We start from the raw sequence: 21,536 nt of genomic DNA, 5'->3' as shown, positions 1-21,536 counted from the left end.
AGCGTTGAACAAGCAACTGTTAAGGCAATGTCCCCTGACATGCTTTTAATTATGGTCTATAACGTGTCGGACGCAATTACTATCCTTGGTAGGAGTAATAGTAAAGCTCACCCTTATAATTTTTCGGTATGGCACAAGGTCCTGTCTTTGACCATGCTATGCAACCACCGTTCTTACGGTTGACACCCGATTTGGTTCAGGTGACCTAATGAATTCCAGGTGAATTTCTAGGATTTTACGTTCAATGGTAATGAACGTATTGAAAATGGGTTTTCAGAAAACAAATCGGTTTGTAATTTTGATCAAAATATTTTCTCGTTCAAGCTCGAGTTTAGATATCATTGAATTCCATGAGTTTGAATTCTCAATCTTTAAGGTCAATCTCTAGGATTGAGTAATATCAGTCTTAAAAGCTGATTTTTAATCTTTAAGGAGATTATCCTTTCTGGGGATCTGATTCATTAGTCTTATCCGGCTAATTTGCATGGTGCCCCCCCCATTGTACGAGATAAATCCTTCTCATGGTTAGGATAAATCTGACCACTTGGCGACCCTGTTTAATGCTGAGGTCCGTGGATTTCCTGCTGATTTTAGTGATGACTTTTCTAGATTTTTCGTCAACCTACAGCTGGTCTGGACGACAACTTCATGACCTAAATCAAGAAGCGCGTGTCTTTTTCGGAAGACTTTACTTCCTTTTAATGATGGAATTGATTCATCGTGTAGATCCATCTCTTCTTTTCTTTTATCGGGTAAAACAGTTTAGTTTAGTCCAAAGCAAAAGTATTTTCAGTTATTTGTTACAGATATATGTGACATATGTTTAAGATAACTTGGTAAATTTTCCCACACTTGGCTTTTATTTTCCTTTTTATCGTCCTCTATTCCATTTTAAATGAATTTTAACATTTTGGTTTGTTTCTCAATTTATGTCTTTTTTGAGGTAACAATAATTTCGGTTTTAAAACCTAGTTTTATCGTTCATAAATATGTATAAACATGATTTTTAGTTCATTTAATTGAAAATTTTGAAAAATTTTACTAGAATTGGGTAGTTAGTATATAAGACTAGGGCTGTTCTTTTTTATCAGAGAGCACTAGATTCTAATACAACTACTGCTTTACTAGTATTTTTAATGGTAACCAAGTGTTTAAGATAAAAATTTTAAAATCCGAAAGAATTTAACCCCTTCCCACACTTAAGATCTTGCAATGCCCTCATTTGCAAGAAATCAGTAACAATTTAAATTATTGAGGGTGATTTGTGTGAAAATGATTAAATTTTTACCAAAGTTTCCAAATATATTGGCGTTTGTTTGCTGAATGATAAATGGTGCACATCATTTGTTCATTCCGTCTTGTTGTTATTTCACATATATTTTGCATCTTGTCGTCAAAATTAGTTGCTTTTGCTGAACTTAATGCCAGTCTTTGAAAATGCGTTGTTTTACCCTGTTGTGTACATAAGATAAACTGCAAACATATATACATATTTTTGAAGTTTGGTATATTACCCCACATTCAAAAATTATTAAAATCTAAGAATAAAAGTTAGATAATTATAAAAATGATTACAATATTAACAAAAGTATTAAACGTATCAATAATTACAAATTACAAAAAATAAAACTAAGTATACTAGGGATGATATTGGTACCAATAGGGGTTCCAGGCATAACCATAGGTGCTATAGAATGCTTCGGCAGGGTCATACGTAGGATACGGTGGCTGCATCTCTATAGACCAGGGAGGGAAGATGGGTTTCGGTGTAGGAATATAGTTTCTACCTATATGTTGGCAATGAGCTATGATTTGGTTCTGATGAACTTGCCAATCTTCAAATGCTCTCTGTCTAGCATTTTCGTATTCCTGAGAAGCTATAAACCTTTACATTTCTTGCATCTCATTCCCCCCTCCTACATTACCTTGCTGTTGGTTTCTCTCCACCTGTGGATGTCTACCATGGTATCGTACTGCGGCGTTATTTCGCCTCTTCAAAACTTTCGCACCATGGTATACATTTAAACCTATAGTATCGCGGGGTTCTGGTTCTTCTACTAATAATCCCCCCCGACTTATATCCACACCGAGATATTCACCAATCAAAGTAATAAAAATACCACCTCCTATTATGCTATGCGGTCGCATCCCCCGAACCATAGCTGATAAATAATAACCCACACAATATGGTATACTTACAGTGCTTTGTGGGTCTCGAATACACATATGGTAAAACAAATCCTGTTCATTTACTTTTTCCTTGTTTTTACCCCTTTGTGTAATCGAATTAGCTAAAAACCTATGTATCACTCTTAATTCGGCTCTATCTATATCCAAATAAGAGTAATTTCCCCCTTTGAAACGGTGATGGCTTGTCATTTGACTCCACACACCGTGTGTATCAAAATTTTCATCTATCTTTCTACCGTTTAGTATCAATCCTCTACAATCGGCAGACGCTAACTCCTCAGGCGTATATATACGTAAAGCCTGAGCCATGTCCAGTAAAGACATGTGGCGCATCGAACCGCCTAACAAAAATCTAATAAAAGAACGATCGGTTAAACTAGCTACCCGATCATTCAACTCTATACTACATAACAATTCTTCACACCATACTTTATATACAGGTCTACGTATGGTGAATAAACGTACCCAGTCATTAAAAGAAGAATTACCATACCTCTGTACAAGTAATTCCCTAATTGGCCCGGCCAATTCTACAGCTTCTAAGGGTCCCCATTCTATGACCCTCGGTACCTCAACAACCTTAGAATGAAGAGTATGCAAACCCCTTTGATATTTTGGATAATCTATCCAAAGTCTGTCAAATCTCAGGTTCGGGTGCAACTCTTCCAAGTGCATATCGGAAAAGGTCATGACTGGATGAGGTATATCCTGCTTGTAGTAGTTATCCACCTCCTGCTGTTCCATATTCTCAGCAGGAGCATTGCGGGCTTGGGATGAAGATTCACCCCTTTCAGTCTGCAAAACACATCAAACACAATTTTTGTGCATCCAAATATGCATTAGTGTCAGCAAAATCATCAATCAAAATAATTACAATGACATGATCAATTTATATCAAACTTAAGCTTATTTTCATATTTTCATCAAATCTACACTTTTTCAAATAAGCATATACGAAAATGTTCGCCAAGTTCATAAGCATTTAACTCAAATAACATGTCAAAATAATCATTACTAGCAATTAAACAAGTCTCAAATGGCATTATCTTTCAAAAATCAAGTTCATGAATTTTAGACTTGAAAAAGTCCACTTTAATTCTCAAAATCATGTTTAGGCTCAAAGTTTGGATCATTTAACTACCTAGACATGTTACACTACTCAATTTAGCAACAATTCATGACAAAAATCGGCCATAACCTGTTTATATCAAAAAGCCCCAAATTTGCTCAAGAACACAAACCCTAGATTACTCAAAATTTGAAGTTTAAGGCTTCTAATCATGTTAAACAGCATCAATCTAGGTTATACAAGCATAATACATAAACAATTTAAGCCTAATTACACTAAAAAGCATCAAAATCAAATTGGAAAAAAATGACTCAAGAACACCAAATTTCGGATTAAATGGTGTTTAGGTGTAGAAATTTACCGTTTTTCTTGAGTAATTCTTAGATAGCATCCTTCTCAACATGATTTTAGCAAAAGATTTGATGATTAACGGTTAAAAATTGTGATTTTGGGGTGTATTTTTCGGATTTTTTCGTGGGTTTTCGCAGTTTATTTTCTGTTGTGGGGAGTGAAACTGAGCTGTTGCAGCTCTTTATTTTTTTTCTGTAATCCGACTCCTCCGCGACTCGCGGGGATTAACCCTCCAAACTCCGCGAGTCGCGGAGTTTGGTAATTTTTTTTTTTTTTTTTTTTATAAACTTTAACTTATGAAAACAATTAAGTAATTAATTTTAAAATTTTGTTTCCCTTGTTATTTAGGACGAGGTCGTTTCGGATCGATGTCCTAGTCCGTCCCTCGACAAAATTTTAAAATTTGTCTTTTTGTAGCGATTGTTTTAAAAGCTAAGATTTGAAATGTCCCGTTCTTATTGATTAAAAACGTTCCATATTAATTGATTTCGTTGCGAGGTTTTGACCTCTATATGAGACGTTTTTCAAAGACTGCATTCATTTTAAAACAAACCATAACCTTTATTTCATTAATAAAGGTTTAAAAAGCTTTACGTAGATTATCAAATAATGATAATCTAAAATATCCTGTTTACACATGACCATTACATAATGGTTTACAATACAAATATGTTACAACAAAATAAGTTTCTTGAATGCAGTTTTTACACAATATCATACAAACATGGACTCCAAATCTCGTCCTTATTTAAGTATACGATAGCGGAAGCTCTTAATAATCACCTGAGAATAAACATGCTTAAAACGTCAACAAAAATGTTGGTGAGTTATAGGTTTAACCTATATATATCAAATCATAATAATAGACCACAAGATTTCATATTTCAATACACATCCCATACATAGAGATAAAAGTCATTCATATGGTGAACACCTGGTAACCGACATTAACAAGATGCATATATAAGAATATCCCCATCATTCCGGGACACCCTTCGGATATGATATAAATTTCGAAGTACTAAAGCATCCGGTACTTTGGATGGGGCTTGTTGGGCCCGATAGATCTATCTTTAGGATTCGCGTCAATTAGGGTGTCTGTTCCCTAATTCCTAGATTACCAGACTTAATAAAAAGGGGCATATTCGATTTCGATAATTCAACCATAGAATGTAGTTTCACGTACTTGTGTCTATTTTGTAAATCATTTATAAAACCTGCATGTATTCTCATCCCAAAAATATTAGATTTTAAAAGTGGGACTATAACTCACTTTCACAGATTTTTACTTCGTCGGGAAGTAAGACTTGGCCACTGGTTGATTCACGAACCTATAACAATATATACATATATATCAAAGTATGTTCAAAATATATTTACAACACTTTTAATATATTTTGATGTTTTAAGTTTATTAAGTCAGCTGTCCTCGTTAGTAACCTACAACTAGTTGTCCACAGTTAGATGTACAGAAATAAATCGATAAATATTATCTTGAATCAATCCACGACCCAGTGTATACGTATCTCAGTATTGATCACAACTCAAACTATATATATTTTGGAATCAACCTCAACCCTGTATAGCTAACTCCAACATTCACATATAGAGTGTCTATGGTTGTTCCGAAATATATATAGATGTGTCGACATGATAGGTCGAAACATTGTATACGTGTCTATGGTATCTCAAGATTACATAATATATAATACAAGTTGATTAAGTTATGGTTGGAATAGATTTGTTACCAATTTTCACGTAGCTAAAATGAGAAAAATTATCCAATCTTGTTTTACCCATAACTTCTTCATTTTAAATCCGTTTTGAGTGAATCAAATTGCTATGGTTTCATATTGAACTCTATTTTATGAATCTAAACAAAAAAAGTATAGGTTTATAGTCAGAAAAATAAGTTACAAGTCGTTTTTGTAAAGGTAGTCATTTCAGTCGAAAGAACGACGTCTAGATGACCATTTTAGAAAACATACTTCCACTTTGAGTTTAACCATAATTTTTGGATATAGTTTCATGTTCATAATAAAAATCATTTTCTCAGAATAACAACTTTTAAATCAAAGTTTATCATAGTTTTTAATTAACTAACCCAAAACAGCCCGCGGTGTTACTACGACGGCGTAAATCCGGTTTTACGGTGTTTTTCGTGTTTCCAGGTTTTAAATCATTAAGTTAGCATATCATATAGATATAGAACATGTGTTTAGTTGATTTTAAAAGTCAAGTTAGAAGGATTAACTTTTGTTTGCGAACAAGTTTAGAATTAACTAAACTATGTTCTAGTGATTACAAGTTTAAACCTTCGAATAAGATAGCTTTATATGTATGAATCGAATGATGTTATGAACATCATTACTACCTTAAGTTCCTTGGATGAACCTACTGGAAAAGAGAAAAATGGATCTAGCTTCAATGGATCCTTGGATGGCTCAAAGTTCTTGAAGCAAAATCATGACACGAAAACAAGTTCAAGTAAGATCATCACTTGAAATAAGATTGTTATAGTTATAGAAATTGAACCAAAGTTTGAATATGATTATTACCTTGTATTAGAATGATAACCTACTGTAAGAAACAAAGATTTCTTGAGGTTGGATGATCACCTTACAAGATTGGAAGTGAGCTAGCAAACTTGAAAGTATTCTTGATTTTATGAAACTAGAACTTTTGGAATTTATGAAGAACACTTAGAACTTGAAGATAGAACTTGAGAGAGTTCAATTAGATGAAGAAAATTGAAGAATGAAAGTGTTTGTAGGTGTTTTTGGTCGTTGGTGTATGGATTAGATATAAAGGATATGTAATTTTGTTTTCATGTAAATAAGTCATGAATGATTACTCATATTTTTGTAATCTTATGAGATATTTCATGCTAGTTGCCAAATGATGGTTCCCACATGTGTTAGGTGACTCACATGGGCTGCTAAGAGCTGATCATTGGAGTGTATATACCAATAGTACATACATCTAAAAGCTGTGTATTGTACGAGTACGAATACGGGTGCATACGAGTAGAATTGTTGATGAAACTGAACGAGAATGTAATTGTAAGCATTTTTGTTAAGTAGAAGTATTTTGATAAGTGTATTGAAGTCTTTCAAAAGTGTATAAATACATATTAAAACACTACATGTATATACATTTTAACTGAGTCGTTAAGTCATCGTTAGTCGTTACATGTAAGTGTTGTTTTGAAACCTTTAGGTTAACGATCTTGTTAAATGTTGTTAACCCAATGTTTATAATAACAAAAGAGATTTTAAATTATTATATTATCATGATATTATGATGTACGAATATCTCTTAATATGATATATATACATTAAATGTCGTTACAACGATAAACGTTACATATATGTCTCGTTTCAAAATCATTAAGTTAGTAGTCTTGTTTTTACATATGTAGTTCATTGTTAATATAATTAATGATATGTTTACTTATCATAATATCATGTTAACTATATATATAACCATATATATGTCATCATATAGTTTTTTACAAGTTTTAACGTTCGTGAATCACCGGTCAACTTGGGTGGTCAATTGTCTATATGAAACCTATTTCAATTAATCAAGTCTTAACAAGTTTGATTGCTTAACATGTTGGAAACATTTAATCATGTAAACATCAATCTCAATTAATATATATAAACATGGAAAAGTTCGGGTCACTACAGTACCTACCCGTTAAATAAATTTCGTCCCGAAATTTTAAGCTGTTGAAGGTGTTGACGAATCTTCTGGAAATAGATGCGGGTATTTCTTCTTCATCTGATCTTCACGCTCCCAGGTGAACTCGGGTCCTCTACGAGCATTCCATCGAACCTTAACAATTGGTATCTTGTTTTGCTTAAGTCTTTTAACCTCACGATCCATTATTTCGACGGGTTCTTCGATGAATTGGAGTTTTTCGTTGATTTGGATTTCATCTAACGGAATAGTGAGATCTTCTTTAGCAAAACATTTCTTCAAATTCGAGACGTGGAAAGTGTTATGTACAGCCGCGAGTTGTTGAGGTAACTCAAGTCGGTAAGCTACTGGTCCGACACGATCAATAATCTTGAATGGTCCAATATACCTTGGATTTAATTTCCCTTGTTTACCAAATCGAACAACGCCTTTCCAAGGTGAAACTTTAAGCATGATCATCTCTCCAATTTCAAATTCTATATCTTTTCTTTTAATGTCAGCGTAGCTCTTTTATCGACTTTGGGCGGTTTTCAACCGTTGTTGAATTTGGATGATCTTCTCGGTAGTTTCTTGTATAATCTCCGGACCCGTAATCTGTCTATCCCCCACCTCACTCCAACAAATCGGAGACCTGCACTTTCTACCATAAAGTGCTTCAAACGGCGCCATCTCAATGCTTGAATGGTAGCTGTTGTTGTAGGAAAATTCTGCTAACGGTAGATGTCGATCCCAACTGTTTCCGAAATCAATAACACATGCTCGTAGCATGTCTTCAAGCGTTTGTATCGTCCTTTCACTCTGCCCATCAGTTTGTGGATGATAGGCAGTACTCATGTCTAGACGCATAAGCAATCACCTTCGTTCGTTGCATTAATACACAACCGAGACCTTGCTTTGATGCATCACAATAAATCACAAAATCATCATTCCCTTCAGGCAATGACAATATAGGTGCCGTAGTTAGCTTTTTCTTCAATAACTGAAACGCTTTCTCTTGTTCATCATTCCATTCAAATTTCTTCCCTTTATGCGTTAATGCAGTCAAGGGTTTTGCTATTCTGGAAAAGTCTTGGATGAACCTTCTGTAGTAACCAGCTAGTCCTAAAAACTGGCGTATGTGTTTCGGAGTTTTCGGGGTTTCCCACTTTTCAACAGTTTCTATCTTTGCCGGATCCACCTTAATACCTTCTTTGTTCACTATGTGACCGAGGAATTGAACTTCTTCCAACCAAAATGCACACTTCGAAAACTTAGCGTACAATTCTTCCTTCCTCAATATTTCTAACACCTTTCTCAAATGTTCACCGTGTTCTTGGTCATTCTTTGAGTAAATAAGTATGTCATCAATGAAAACAATGACAAACTTGTCAAGGTATGGTCCACACACTCGGTTCATAAGGTCCATGAACACAGCTGGTGCATTAGTTAAACCAAACGGCATGACCATAAACTCGTAATGACCGTAACGTGTTCTGAAAGCAGTCTTTGGAATATCATCTTCTTTCACCCGCATTTGATGATACCCGGAACGTAAGTCAATCTTTGAATAAACAGACGAGCCTTGTAGTTGATCAAATAAGTCGTCGATTCTCGGTAGTGGGTAGCGGTTCTTGATGGTAAGTTTGTTCAACTCTCGGTAGTCGATACACAACCTGAATGTACCATCTTTCTTCTTGACAAACAAAACAGGAGCTCCCCACGGTGATGTGCTTGGTCGAATGAAACCACGCTCTAAAAGTTCTTGTAATTGGCTTTGCAGTTCTTTCATCTCGCTGGGTGCGAGTCTGTAAGGAGCACGAGCTATTGGTGCAGCTCCTGGTACAAGATCTATTTGAAATTCAACGGATCGATGTGGGGGTAATCCCGGTAATTCTTTCGGAAATACATCGGGAAATTCTTTTGCGACGGGAACATCATTGATGCTCTTTTCTTCAGTTTGTACTTTCTCGACGTGTGCTAGAACAGCATAGCAACCTTTTCTTATTAGTTTTTGTGCCTTCAAATTACTAATAAGATGTAGCTTCGTGTTGCCCTTTTCTCCGTACACCATTAAGGGTTTTCCTTTTTCTCGTATAATGCGAATTGCATTTTTGTAACAAACGATCTCTGCTTTCACTTCTTTCAACCAGTCCATACCGATTATCACATCAAAACTCCCTAACTCTACTGGTATCAAATCAATCTTAAATGTTTCGCTAACCAGTTTAATTTCTCGATTCCGACATATATTATCTGCTGAAATTAATTTACCATTTGCTAATTCGAGTAAAAATTTACTATCCAAAGGCGTCAATGGACAACTTAATTTAGCACAAAAATCTCTACTCATATAGCTTCTATCCGCACCCGAATCAAATAAAACGTAAGCAGATTTATTGTCAATAAGAAACGTACCCGTAACAAGCTCCGGGTCTTCCTGTGCCTCTGCCGCATTAATATTGAAAACTCTTCCGCGGCCTTGTCCATTCGTGTTCTCCTGGTTCGGGCAATTTCTAATAATGTGGCCCGGTTTTCCACATTTATAACAAACTACATTGGCATAACTTGCTCCGACACTACTTGCTCCGCCATTACTCGTTCCGACACCATTTGTTCCTTTTGTTCTATTAACCCCTGGTCCGTAGACCTCACACTTCGCCGCGCTATGACCATTTCTTTTACACTTGTTGCAAAATTTGGTGCAGAACCCCGAGTGATTCTTTTCACACCTTTGGCATAGTTGCTTCTGATTGTTGTTGTTGTTGCGGTTATTATTGTTGTTGGGATGATTGTTGTAGTTGCTGTTGTTGTTGTTGTTGTTGTTGTTGTTGTTGGGCCGTTTGTTGTAGTTGCGATTGATGTTGCGATTGTTGGGATAATTGTTGCGATTATTGTTGTAATTGCTGTTGTTGTTGTATTGGTGATTCTTATCACCGTTTTCCTCCCACTTTCTTTTGACTTGCTTCACATTGGCCTCTTCAGCAGTCTGTTCTTTAATTCTTTCTTCAATCTGGTTCACTAGTTTGTGAGCCATTCTACATGCCTGTTGTATGGAGGCGGGCTCGTGTGAACTTATATCTTCTTGGATTCTTTCCGGTAATCCTTTCACAAACGCGTCGATCTTCTCTTCCTCATCTTCGAATGCTCCCGGACACAATAGGCACAATTCTGTGAATCGTCTTTCGTACGTGGTAATATCAAATCCTTGGGTTCGTAACCCTCTAAGTTCTGTCTTGAGCTTATTGACCTCGGTTCTGGGACGGTACTTCTCGTTCATCAAGTGCTTGAATGCTGACCACGGTAGTGCGTACGCATCATCTTGTCCCACTTGCTCTAGATAGGCATTCCACCATGTTAACGCAGAACCTGTGAAGGTATGCGTAGCGTACTTCACTTTGTCCTCTTCAGTACACTTACTTATGGCAAACACCGATTCGACCTTCTCGGTCCACCGTTTCAATCCGATCGGTCCTTCGGTTCCATCAAATTCCAAAGGTTTGCAGGCAGTGAATTCTTTGTAGGTGCATCCTACACGATTTCCTGTACTGCTAGATCCAAGGTTATTGTTGGTAACTGCGGCTATGTTTGAAGCTAGAAAAGTACGGAATTCCTCTTCATTCATATTCACGGTGTGTCGAGTAGTCGGTGCCATTTCCTTCAAAATAGTCAAATGGAACAAGTTAATCATACAGAATATTAAGAGTAGTTAATAGTATTTCGTAGCATAATATGAACTCATTTATAAAAGCTTTTTCTTCATATTAGCGTTTTATAAGTTTAAATTCGGGTAGTACCTACCCGTTAAGTTCATACTTAGTAGCTAATATACAATTCAACTACTACAATTCTATATGAAAAACTGATTATAATAATATTTCGAGTTCAAACTTTTTCACAATATTTCACAAACTTACAATACCGCTTATTTTACATATAGCATGAAATATAGCACACAATAAATTTGATACAAGATGGTTGTGAAGATAATTCTAGCTAGTACACAAGTCGTTCAGCAAAGGCAATAAAGGCACGTAATTCATACGTCCAGAAACAAGTCATGCATTCTGGTTTTACTAGGATTACTTCCCATCCTTGGTCTTATGGAACATAACCGTTATGGCCATTGATAAGACAGCGTGTTGTAACGTCGTCAAAGGGACGAGGGTTACGTAATGTCCAACAGTCCCGTAACAATCTAAAAACCTCATTTCTTACCCCAATTACCGACTCCGTCACTTGTGGAAACGTTTTGTTTAATAGTTGTAGCCCGATGTTCTTGTTCTCACTTTGGTGAGAAGCGAACATTACTAATCTGTAAGCATAACATGCTTCTTTATGTTGCATGTTAGCCGCTTTTTCTAAATCACGAAGTCCAATATTCGGATATATTGAGTCAAAATAATTTCTTAACCCGTTGCGTAAAATAGCATTTGGGTTCCCCGCAATATATGCGTCAAAGTAAACACATCGTAACTTATGGGTTTCCCAATGTGATATCCCCCATCTTTCAAACGAAAGTCTCTTATAAACCAAGACATTCTTGGAACGTTCTTCGAATGTCTTACAAACTGATCTCGCCTTAAATAGTTGTGCCGAAGAATTCTGGCTGACTCTAGACAAGATTTCATCAATCATGTCTCCGGGTAGGTCTCTTAAAATATTGGGTTGTCTTTCCATTTTGTGTTTTTAAACTGTAAAATAGACAAGAGTTAGATTCATAAAAAAAATACTTATTAATACAAGCAATTTTTACATATATCATAAAGCATAAGAACACTATATTCCATATATTACACCACACGAATACAACTATCTTATTCCGACTCGCTCGTTTCTTCTTCTTCTTCGGTTTTGGTTCGTTTTGCCAAGTTTCTAGGGATATATGATGTTCCCCTAATACGAGCCGTCGTTGTCCACATTGGTTTAGAAAAACCTGGTGGTTTAGAGGTTCCTGGGTCATTGTTACAACTTAAGGACTTCGGGGGTTGACGATACATATAAAGTTCATCGGGGTTGGAATTAGATTTCTCTATTTTTATGCCCTTTCCCTTATTATTTTCTTTTGCCTTTTTAAATTCAATTGGGGTAATTTCTATAACATCATCGGAATTCTCGTCGGAATCCGATTCATCGGAGAATTGGTAATCCTCCCAATATTTTGCTTCCTTGGCGGAAACACCATTGACCATAATTAACTTTGGTCGGTTGGTTGAGGATTTTCTTTTACTTAACCGTTTTATTATTTCCCCCACCGGTTCTATTTCTTCATCCGGTTCCGATTCTTCTTCCGGTTCCGATTCTTCTTCCGGTTCCGACTCTTCTTCCGGTTCCTCTTCGGGAACTTGTGAATCAGTCCACAAATCATTCCAATTTACATTTGACTCTTCATTATTATTAGGTGAGTCAATGGGACTTGTTCTAGAGGTAGACATCTATCACATAATATCAAACACGTTAAGAGATTAATATATCACATAATATTCATATGTTAAAAATATATAGTTTCCAACAAAAATGTTAAGCAATCATTTTTAAAGAAAACACGGTCGAAGTCCAGACTCACTAATGCATCCTAACAAACTCGATAAGACACACTAATGCAAATTTTCTGGTTCTCTAAGACCAACGCTCTGATACCAACTGAAATGTCCCGTTCTTATTGATTAAAAACGTTCCATATTAATTGATTTCGTTGCGAGGTTTTGACCTCTATATGAGACGTTTTTCAAAGACTGCATTCATTTTAAAACAAACCATAACCTTTATTTCATTAATAAAGGTTTAAAAAGCTTTACGTAGATTATCAAATAATGATAATTTAAAATATCCTGTTTACACATGACCATTACATAATGGTTTACAATACAAATATGTTACAACAAAATAAGTTTCTTGAATGCAGTTTTTACACAATATCATACAAACATGGACTCCAAATCTCGTCCTTATTTAAGTATACGACAGCGGAAGCTCTTAATAATCACCTGAGAATAAACATGCTTAAAACGTCAACAAAAATGTTGGTGAGTTATAGGTTTAACCTATATATATCAAATCATAATAATAGACCACAAGATTTCATATTTCAATACACATCCCATACATAGAGATAAAAGTCATTCATATGGTGAACACCTGGTAACCGACATTAACAAGATGCATATATAAGAATATCCCCATCATTCCGGGACACCCTTCGGATATGATATAAATTTCGAAGTACTAAAGCATCCGGTACTTTGGATGGGGCTTGTTGGGCCCGATAGATCTATCTTTAGGATTCGCGTCAATTAGGGTGTCTGTTCCCTAATTCCTAGATTACCAGACTTAATAAAAAGGGGCATATTCGATTTCGATAATTCAACCATAGAATGTAGTTTCACGTACTTGTGTCTATTTTGTAAATCATTTATAAAACCTGCATGTATTCTCATCCCAAAAATATTAGATTTTAAAAGTGGGACTATAACTCACTTTCACAGATTTTTACTTCGTCGGGAAGTAAGACTTGGCCACTGGTTGATTCACGAACCTATAACAATATATACATATATATCAAAGTATGTTCAAAATATATTTACAACACTTTTAATATATTTTGATGTTTTAAGTTTATTAAGTCAGCTGTCCTCGTTAGTAACCTACAACTAGTTGTCCACAGTTAGATGTACAGAAATAAATCGATAAATATTATCTTGAATCAATCCACGACCCAGTGTATACGTATCTCAGTATTGATCACAACTCAAACTATATATATTTTGAAATCAACCTCAACCCTGTATAGCTAACTCCAACATTCACATATAGAGTGTCTATGGTTGTTCCGAAATATATATAGATGTGTCGACATGATAGGTCGAAACATTGTATACGTGTCTATGGTATCTCAAGATTACATAATATATAATACAAGTTGATTAAGTTATGGTTGGAATAGATTTGTTACCAATTTTCACGTAGCTAAAATGAGAAAAATTATCCAATCTTGTTTTACCCATAACTTCTTCATTTTAAATCCGTTTTGAGTGAATCAAATTGCTATGGTTTCATATTGAACTCTATTTTATGAATCTAAACAAAAAAAGTATAGGTTTCTAGTCAGAAAAATAAGTTACAAGTCGTTTTTGTAAAGGTAGTCATTTCAGTCGAAAGAACGACGTCTAGATGACCATTTTAGAAAACATACTTCCACTTTGAGTTTAACCATAATTTTTGGATATAGTTTCATGTTCATAATAAAAATCATTTTCTCAGAATAACAACTTTTAAATCAAAGTTTATCATAGTTTTTAATTAACTAACCCAAAACAGCCCGCGGTGTTACTACGACGGCGTAAATCCGGTTTTACGGTGTTTTTCGTGTTTCCAGGTTTTAAATCATTAAGTTAGCATATCATATAGATATAGAACATGTGTTTAGTTGATTTTAAAAGTCAAGTTAGAAGGATTAACTTTTGTTTGCGAACAAGTTTAGAATTAACTAAACTATGTTCTAGTGATTACAAGTTTAAACCTTCGAATAAGATAGCTTTATATGTATGAATCGAATGATGTTATGAACATCATTACTACCTTAAGTTCCTTGGATGAACCTACTGGAAAAGAGAAAAATGGATCTAGCTTCAATGGATCCTTGGATGGCTCAAAGTTCTTGAAGCAAAATCATGACACGAAAACAAGTTCAAGTAAGATCATCACTTGAAATAAGATTGTTATAGTTATAGAAATTGAACCAAAGTTTGAATATGATTATTACCTTGTATTAGAATGATAACCTACTGTAAGAAACAAAGATTTCTTGAGGTTGGATGATCACCTTACAAGATTGGAAGTGAGCTAGCAAACTTGAAAGTATTCTTGATTTTATGAAACTAGAACTTTTGGAATTTATGAAGAACACTTAGAACTTGAAGATAGAACTTGAGAGAGTTCAATTAGATGAAGAAAATTGAAGAATGAAAGTGTTTGTAGGTGTTTTTGGTCGTTGGTGTATGGATTAGATATAAAGGATATGTAATTTTGTTTTCATGTAAATAAGTCATGAATGATTACTCATATTTTTGTAATCTTATGAGATATTTCATGCTAGTTGCCAAATGATGGTTCCCACATGTGTTAGGTGACTCACATGGGCTGCTAAGAGCTGATCATTGGAGTGTATATACCAATAGTACATACATCTAAAAGCTGTGTATTGTACGAGTACGAATACGGGTGCATACGAGTAGAATTGTTGATGAAACTGAACGAGAATGTAATTGTAAGCATTTTTGTTAAGTAGAAGTATTTTGATAAGTGTATTGAAGTCTTTCAAAAGTGTATAAATACATATTAAAACACTACATGTATATACATTTTAACTGAGTCGTTAAGTCATCGTTAGTCGTTACATGTAAGTGTTGTTTTGAAACCTTTAGGTTAACGATCTTGTTAAATGTTGTTAACCCAATGTTTATAATAACAAAAGAGATTTTAAATTATTATATTATCATGATATTATGATGTACGAATATCTCTTAATATGATATATATACATTAAATGTCGTTACAACGATAAACGTTACATATATGTCTCGTTTCAAAATCATTAAGTTAGTAGTCTTGTTTTTACATATGTAGTTCATTGTTAATATAATTAATGATATGTTTACTTATCATAATATCATGTTAACTATATATATAACCATATATATGTCATCATATAGTTTTTTACAAGTTTTAACGTTCGTGAATCACCGGTCAACTTGGGTGGTCAATTGTCTATATGAAACCTATTTCAATTAATCAAGTCTTAACAAGTTTGATTGCTTAACATGTTGGAAACATTTAATCATGTAAACATCAATCTCAATTAATATATATAAACATGGAAAAGTTCGGGTCACTACAAGATTTTTGGGGTTTTTTAATGTTTTTGGCATACTTTAATTCAATGGGATTAAAAATAATGATAATAAAAGTTCTCGTCCCTTTCTCGGGTAAAGCAATTTCGGTTCAAAGACCTAGTCTTCAACTTACGACGAATTTTAAAAATCATATTTTTAACTTAATGAGATAAAGTAAATTTTTGTTTTTAAATTCACACAACTTAAATATAAAATTCAAAATTAATATTAAAAATTCACACCAAACTTAAAATTTGAAATGCATAAAATTAAAAATTTATATTAAAAAAAATTCACACCAAACTTAATTTAAAAATTCATATTATAAATTCACACCAAACTTATATTAATTTTTCAAATATTTACAATTTTAAATATATTGTTTTTACAAAGTTTACAATATTAATTTAAGATTTAAATATTAATTTTAAAAACATGGTTAAAATAAAATTAAAAATCTTTTTGTCTTTTTATCCCACTTTAATCAATCAAATATTATCAAAAATATGCGCCCCTCTTTTCGGTAAAGTAATTTCGGTTCCAAGACCTAATTTAACTCATGACGAATTTTTGAAATATTTTGGGTTGATTGTTTAAAGATATTTATACCTTAAGAATAAACGTTAAATTTCGCAGTGATGTAATAAATTTTTGAATGATATCAATAATTTCGGTCGCCATACCTAATTTTATTCAATACCAATTTAATACTTTTTAGCGAACAAATTAGCGTTTATTATCAACAGGTTAAAAAAAATAAAAATAAAAATAAAAACTGTACAGACATACCTGTGAAATAGATTTCTTAGTTATATGATCTATCCCATTCATAAGATAGTTGATTTAATTGGTTTTCCATGGCTACATAGGCGTAACCTCGAGCATTCAGTGTCTTTTCTTCTAAACATATGAACGGTCCGTCTCTGCATAAAGTAACAAATTCGGTATTTGAATAGGTTTGATTATTTGAACATTTACCTCCATGTGACCATTTTCTGCATTTGTGACATCTTTCTAGGTGTCGTGCTCTTCTTTTCGCTGCGGATTTTGATTTTCCTTTACCAAATTGTAACTTATTATCTTCGCATCTGGATTCTTTTCTAACTCCGTCCATTCTTTCTCTGATTACTGATACTAATTCACTCGGTAGTATGTCATTATTTCTTTTAGTGATCAAAGCGTGTAGCATTAGACCATGGTTTAGTTCACAGGCAGTCTTCATTTTGTAAAAACCTAAAAAAAATAAAAATTCAGAATGGGGGGAGAAGACTAGTTCTTTAGGGTCATCTAGGGAAAGACCATTCGGGTTCCATTTTCGAGAACTATAAGAAAACAGACAATCTAACTCTAACAGAAATACATATTATCCTTTAAAGACTTGATTCTCCCCACACTTAGTTAGCTGTGGTGTCGAAATTGTGATTAACTTCGCTGTCGACTTCCATCGGACCATGTATGTAATGTTTAACTCTGTGACCATTAACTTTAAATTCAATCCCATTTGAATTTATTAATTCTATCGTTCCGTATGGGAAAACTCTTTTGACTATGAATGGTCCAGACCATCTTGATTTCAATTTTCCAGGAAATAGCTTGAATCGTGAATTGAAAAGAAGAATTCTGTCTCCTTCTTTAAATTCTTTTGAACTTCTGATTCTTTTATCATGCCATTTCTTCGTTCTTTCTTTATAGATTAACGAATTTTCGTATGCTTCATGTCTTAATTCTTCTAATTCGTTTAGTTGACTTAATCGTAGACGTCCGGCTTCATGTAAATCAAGATTACATGTCTTCAAAGCCCAAAATGCTTTGTGTTCAATTTCTACTGGAAGATGACATGCTTTTCCATAAACAAGTCTAAAAGGTGTGGTTCCAATTGGAGTTTTGTAGGCTGTTCTAAAAGCCCAGAGTGCATCCTCCAATTTAATGGACCATTCCTTCGGATTTGATCCTACGGTTTTCTCTAGAATACGTTTTAAAGCTCGGTTGGTATTTTCAACTTGTCCACTTGTTTGTGGATGATATGCGGTGGAGATTTTATGAGTTACTTCATATCTTTTAAGAACTTTCTCAAGTTGATTATTACAGAAATGAGTACCCCGATCACTTATTAAAGCTTTCGGTGTTCCAAACCTTGCAAAAAGACGTTTTAAAAAGTTGACTACAACTCGTGCATCGTTAGTTGGGAGAGCTTGTGCTTCCGCCCATTTAGATACATAATCAATGGCTACGAGTATATATAGATTATTATTAGATTTTGGAAATGGACCCATAAAGTCAATACCCCAAATGTCAAATACTTCACATACTTGGATGACATTTTGTGGCATTTCATCACGTTGACTTATTTTTCCGGCCCTTTGACATGCATCACAGGATTTGCAAAGAAGGTGTGCATCTTTGTAAATTGTAGGCCAATAGAATCCAGCTTCATAAACTTTTCTTGCTGTTAGTTGAGGCCCATAATGCCCTCCTGTTGGTCCTGTGTGACAATGGTTTAAAATTTTACTAGCTTCATCTCCAAATACACATCGGCGTATTATTCCATCGGGACAACTTTTAAACAGATGTGGATCTTCCCAGAAATAGTGTTTTATATCACTGAAGAATTTCTTTCGTCTTTGGTACGATAATCCTTTTTCAAGGAATCCACAAACTAAGTAGTTTGCATAGTCTGCAAACCATGGGATTTCTTTATGTTCAATCTTCAATAGATATTCATCAAGAAAGTTGTCTTGTATGGCTGATTCATTTAGAACTTCTAATTCGGGATTTTCAAGACGAGAAAGATGATCAGCGGTGAGATTTTCTGCTCCTCTTTTATCTCGGATTTCAATATCAAACTCTTGTAAGAGTAAGATCCAACGGATTAATCTTGGTTTAGCATCTTGTTTTGAAAATAGGTATCTAAGAGCAGAATGGTCGGTATAGACCACCGTTTTTGCTAGAACGAGATATGATCGAAATTTGTCAAAAGCAAAGACAATAGCAAGGAGTTCTTTTTCAGTAGTTGTATAGTTTGTTTGTGCTCCTTGTAACGTCTTACTAGCATAATATATAGGTTGAAATCATTTTTCAATCCTTTGTCCTAAAACGGCTCCCATTGCAAAATCACTTGCATCGCACATTAGTTCAAATGGTAGATTCCAATTTGGTGTTATCATGATTGGTGCATTAGTGAGTTTCTCTTTAAGAATATTAAAGGATTTGATACACTCATCTGAAAAGATGAATGGAGCATCCTTTTCTAGGAGTTTATTCATAGGAGTGGCAATTTTAGAAAAATCTTTTATGAAACGTCGGTAAAAACCGGCATGCCCTAGAAAACTCCTAACTCCTCTAACATTGGTGGGATGTGGAAGTTTAGCAATTACATCTACTTTAGCTCTATCCACTTCAATTCCTTCTTTTGAAATTTTATGTCCAAGAACGATGCCTTCTTTAACCATGAAATGGCATTTCTCCCAATTAAGTACTAGATTTGATTTTTCGCATCTAATTAGCATTCGTTCCAGATTAACTAGACATGATTTAAATGTATCACCGAAGACTGAAAAGTCATCCATGAATACTTCCATGCATTCTTCTATCATGTCGTGAAAAATCGCCATCATACACCTTTGAAAGGTTGCAGGGGCGTTGCAAAGTCCAAATGGCATGCGTTTGTAAGCAAAAGTACCATAAGGGCACGTGAATGTGGTTTTCTCTTGATCTTCGGGTGCTATTGGAATTTGAAAATATCCGGAAAATCCATCTAGAAAACAATAGTAACTATTTCCGGCTAATCTTTCCAACATTTGATCAATGAAAGGTAAGGGAAAGTGATCTTTTCTGGTGGCGTCATTTAATTTTCTATAATCAATACATACACGCCATCCTGTTACAGTCCTAGTAGGAATAAGCTCATTTTTCTCATTTGTAATGACAGTCATGCCACCCTTCTTAGGTACGCATTGAACTGGGCTTACCCATGGACTATCAGAGATTGGATAAATTAGACCTGCATCTAGCAGTTTAATAATCTCTTTCTTAACTACATCTTGCATATTAGGATTTAGTGTTCGTTGGCATTGCACATACGTTTTATGACCTTCTTCCATAAAGATTTTATGTGTGCAATACGAAGGACTTATTCCTTTAATATCATGAATCTTCCATGCAATGGCTGGTTTATGAGCTTTCAACACAGAAATGAGTTGTGATTTCTCATTTTCAGTAAGAGAAGACGATATTATTACAGGTAATTCAGATTCACCATGTAAATAAGCGTATTCCAAATGGTTTGAAAGTGGCTTTAACTCTAATTTCGGAGGTTCTTCTATCGATGATTTGTATCGATATCTGTCTTCTTCCTTTAGCATTTGAATTTCTTCTGTTGTTGGTTCATATCCATTAGCTATAAGTGTAGCTAACATTTCAGCTTCATCAATTGGTTCATTACCTTCTCCTAAAGAACATTCTCCTGTTCCTTGTAATTCTGGAAATTCTTCTAATAATTCTGCATGTGCATCTATAGTTTGAATATAATAACATGTATCATCTGCAGATTGCGGTTGTTGCATTGCTCTATCAACTGAAAAGGTAACACTCTTATCCTCTATACTTAGGGTCAGTTTCTTACCGAACACGTCTATCATTGCTTTAGCCGTGTTTAAGAATGGTCTTCCTAATATGAGAGGAACTTGAAAATCTTCTTCCATGTCCAAAACAACAAAATCTACTGGAAATACTAAAGTACCAACTTTAACTAGCATGTTCTCCATTATCCCTCTAGGATATTTTATTGATCTATCGGCTAGTTGTATGCTTATTCTGGTTGGTTTCAATTCTCCAAGGTCTAGTTTAGTGTATAGTGAATACGGTATTAGATTTATACTAGCACCTAAGTCTGCCAATGCTTCTATTGAACTAAGACTACCCAGAAAACATGGAATTGTGAAACTTCCTGGATCAGATAATTTTTCTGGTATCTTATTCAACAGCACTGCTGAACAATTAGCATTCATAGTAACAGCCGAGAGTTCTTCCATTTTCTTTCTATTCGTGATCAGATCTTTCAAGAATTTAGCATATCTAGGCATTCCTGAAATCACATCAATGAAAGGAAGATTTACATTTATCTGTTTAAACATATCCAAGAATTTGGATTGCTCGGCTTCAAGTTTTTCTTTCTTCATTTTACTCGGGTAAGGAAGTGGTGGTTGGTATGGGTTAACATAAGGTTTAGCCTTAACTGTGTTATCTTCATTAACCTTTTCAACTACCGGTTCTTTTTCCTTATCTTGATCAGGTTGTGGTTCTTGTGGAGTAGGAATAGTTTCATCAGAAGTTACAGGTATTTCAGATGGTTTAAG

This window comes from Rutidosis leptorrhynchoides, chromosome 9 (assembly GCF_046630445.1).
Source record: "Rutidosis leptorrhynchoides isolate AG116_Rl617_1_P2 chromosome 9, CSIRO_AGI_Rlap_v1, whole genome shotgun sequence".
Taxonomy (NCBI): Eukaryota; Viridiplantae; Streptophyta; class Magnoliopsida; order Asterales; family Asteraceae; genus Rutidosis; species Rutidosis leptorrhynchoides.
Note: the sequence above shows the minus strand (reverse complement) of the source record.